Genomic DNA, 3,475 nt, shown 5'->3' with positions numbered 1-3,475 from the left:
ATGATCGCATAAAAGAAAAGGAGTACGAAAATATAAGTTGCATACCAATGAGTTCTTTGTTTCTTTCTCGAGTTCGGAGAACCAATTGAGTATTAGTTAAATTCTCTTTTTTAAGTTTCGTATTCTCGCCTGTAAGATTCGCATTCGCATCCGAAAGAATAGATTTCTCTTGTTTCAGTGTGGCATTCCCATCTTGTAACTTGCGAAGCTTTCTTTCATTGTCTAAAGAAATCGCATAAGATATGCGAGCACTCTGTGAAATGTAAAAGAAGCATTATAAGAAAAAGAAGAAATAATAAGGAAAAGATAAAAGACAAATGTTGCAGAATATTACCAAGTCGTTCATCGCAAATTGAAAATCTAGGTTTATCGCAGAGGCAGCTCCACGTAGAGATCGATCTCCCCAATATGAAGTAGTACAGATCCTTGAGATCATCTTGAAGGCATGATCCATTTAATCATCCCCAAGAGTAGCAAGAGCATCTCCAGAAAAAAGATCAGACAACTTCTTTCGATACGAATCAATCGATACCTCTTCCTCAGAAACAAAAGTATCTCTATCTGAAGATTCTGAACTTGAAGAAGAATCATACCTCGCACGCTTTCTAGAGATATCATCTTTTAACAAGGTTTTCTTGGATTCAGATTTTGATGCGCGTTTCTTAGGAGTTCTCTTGCTTTTGCCTAAAGTTTTGTCGTTCAAAGGATTCACCTACGCGAATAATCAAGATAAGAAACAGAGGCAACAATATTGTTCAAAATAGAAAGTGTGTTTCTTACTTCCTTATTCTGCGAAGATGATATTTTGCGCGAAGTACTGACCTTTTTGGCATCCTGCGAAAGAGAAGAAATAAGATATAAGAAGGAAAGTTACGAGAATTTACAAATCGAATTAAGAGGATCACATACCGCTACTTTATTTTCCTCATTTTCAAATAATTTAAATTCCAAAGGCTGGTAAAGAGGAAAATCTTCGGGCAGAGGATTGTCAGAACCATCTGCAGCTTTACCAGATACAAAGGATCCTTCCAAGATGACAGGGAAATTAAGCCAACTAGAATCATTGGATCTGCGAGCAGTACGATTAGAGTTTGAATTCCAATCAACGTCTCGCATAATTTTTTCATCTTCAGAGATACCATCTACTCTCGTTATGCGAACAGCCCACTTAGTCACGTTACTTTTCATAACAACGATGTAATAATTCTTAAAGAAATTATCAAGAGTATACTCAACAGGATCTATAATTTAATCACGATGATCATCTTTTCGCACTTCATCAGGATAAGAATTTCCAAGACCAGCTGCGCGACGAGCATACTCGAATGGTATCCTGATAGCATCACCACTCAACTGAAATATTCCTCGTGCGAATCTTTCATCAGTGAGAATTCTATAGAAGAGAGGAATCTCAGGGTTATATAATGGAATTGGTAAAAATTGAAGTTGACCTAATGTAACGATGATTTTTTTATTATTCCACTGATCAGATTTGATTAGATCAAGGTTAAGTTTGGATGCGAAATTACATGAAGATGGAAGAGAGAGTTCATAACCCCTCTGATTGAAGTCAGTTTTCACTCTGTTAAATTCGATTTCCATATTTTTACCAGCAGGAGCCATTGAAGAATGGGAATGAGGAGTATAAAATTGCAGAGAAGGTGAAGAAGAATGAAAGAAATAAAAGGACAAAGGTATAAGAGAATATATAGGAGAGAGCGACCCGTTTTTCAAGATTTATTCTCATTAATGCGAAGAAATGAACGGATAAAAACGTACGGTTAAAAAATGACGTGCCGAAGGATGAATGGTTAAAAGGACACGCGTACATGAGGAGAGCTTAAGATAGGGAAAATTGTCGGCATAGTAAAATGAGAAAAGACAAGCATGTATGATTTGCAAGAGGAGAATTTCACATACCGCTCACTCTGAAGAATAAGCAACATGAGAAGAGACAAATGTAGGAGTTAAATATCACACACGTTAATAACTACGTGAAGTAAAGAATACAACCTAAGCGAAGGGAGTCGCACACATCAAAGTTGAGATGACGAACCAGATGATGTCAGCAAAGTCACGAGTAAAGTGTGAAGAATCATGCGAAGAAGTATGCTATGCGAAGATGAGCGATTGTATATGAGCGAATATGTCGCATAGTGATCCCGAAAATAATGGGATTCTTAGCTGTCATCCACTATGTAAAATTCAATATAAAGGGGAAAGGTCATTGTTTCTAGGAGGATTCTAGGACAAGTCTTGGAAAGGAAATAGGAAGAGAGAGAAAGTGAGCTTAGGTTTCAAGTACAATTGTTGTAATACTTGAATCATTCTTGTAAACGTTTTTAATCTTTAGTTAATAAAACAAGAATTCATGATGATCACATAGAGAATGAATCAGTTATACTGGAGTGTAGTTGTAAGATTTCTTACAACTACAGCATTTGAGTGCTGAGAATAAATTGTGAAGTTCTTCTTTGCAGTTATCAATGAAGAATATGGTGTCGTCAGCATAGTGCAAATGGTTTACCGTAATACTGGAAGGAGACACTGAAAAACCACTGAACAAGTTAAGGTTTGAGGCTCTGTCCATATATCTTGAAAAAACCTCCATGGCTATATTGAATAGTATAGGCGAGACTGGACATCCTTGTCTAACACCTCGAGAACTAGTAAAATAACCGAAAAAAGAGTCATTAATCAACACAGAGTAGGTAGAAGTTGAGTAACAAAACCGTAGTCACTTGCATAACTTTCTTCTGAAACCCATTTGGTTTAGAACAAACTCCAAGTATTTCCAATTAATTCATATCGATTAATAATGACCATTAGAGTTCAGTTTTTCTCATTTTCTATGCATAGGTGCTCTGACACCGGAGCACATCATCAAACATATATAGATAAGAATCCCTTTCTGTCACCTTTCTGTTAAGAGTTGGGTTATTTCTGAAAAAGAACCCTTATCAACTGATCGACTGTAAAGTAAAATAATGCTATCTCAATTAGAGGATAATCCACTTTCACTCGATCTAGAATATTTTCACTGTATAGTAAATGTAACAAATATAAACACGAGGATTTTGTCTACTGATCAAGAAAACCACTTGCCTACTGGCACCCCGCCACTGGTTTGTGGGTTAGGTGGAGCTGACAGTTGTGATCTGTCGTCCAGATTACAATTGCATGATATGATATAGAATTGGCGTTTATCAAGAAAGTACAAGCAATATTTGGGCATGAAAAAAATAAAAATTTGGGCATGAAAAAAATAAAAATAAAAACCAATCAGCTAGAGCAATAGCAATATCAAATATCACAATATAAGAGATATGTATTAGCTGATAGCCCATGTAGGACTATTAGTGCACCATACCTGGCAGATAACCTAGCAGCACCTAGCACCTTATTACCTAGCAGGACAGGTATAACAGAGCAGTAAAAGTAATCTAGGCACATAGCAAATATATCCATCCAAGCA

Source organism: Papaver somniferum, chromosome 4 (assembly GCF_003573695.1).
Source record: "Papaver somniferum cultivar HN1 chromosome 4, ASM357369v1, whole genome shotgun sequence".
NCBI classification, from domain to species: domain Eukaryota; kingdom Viridiplantae; phylum Streptophyta; class Magnoliopsida; order Ranunculales; family Papaveraceae; genus Papaver; species Papaver somniferum.
The sequence above is the reverse complement of the archived record's forward strand: the minus strand, read 5'-3'. Positions refer to the sequence as shown.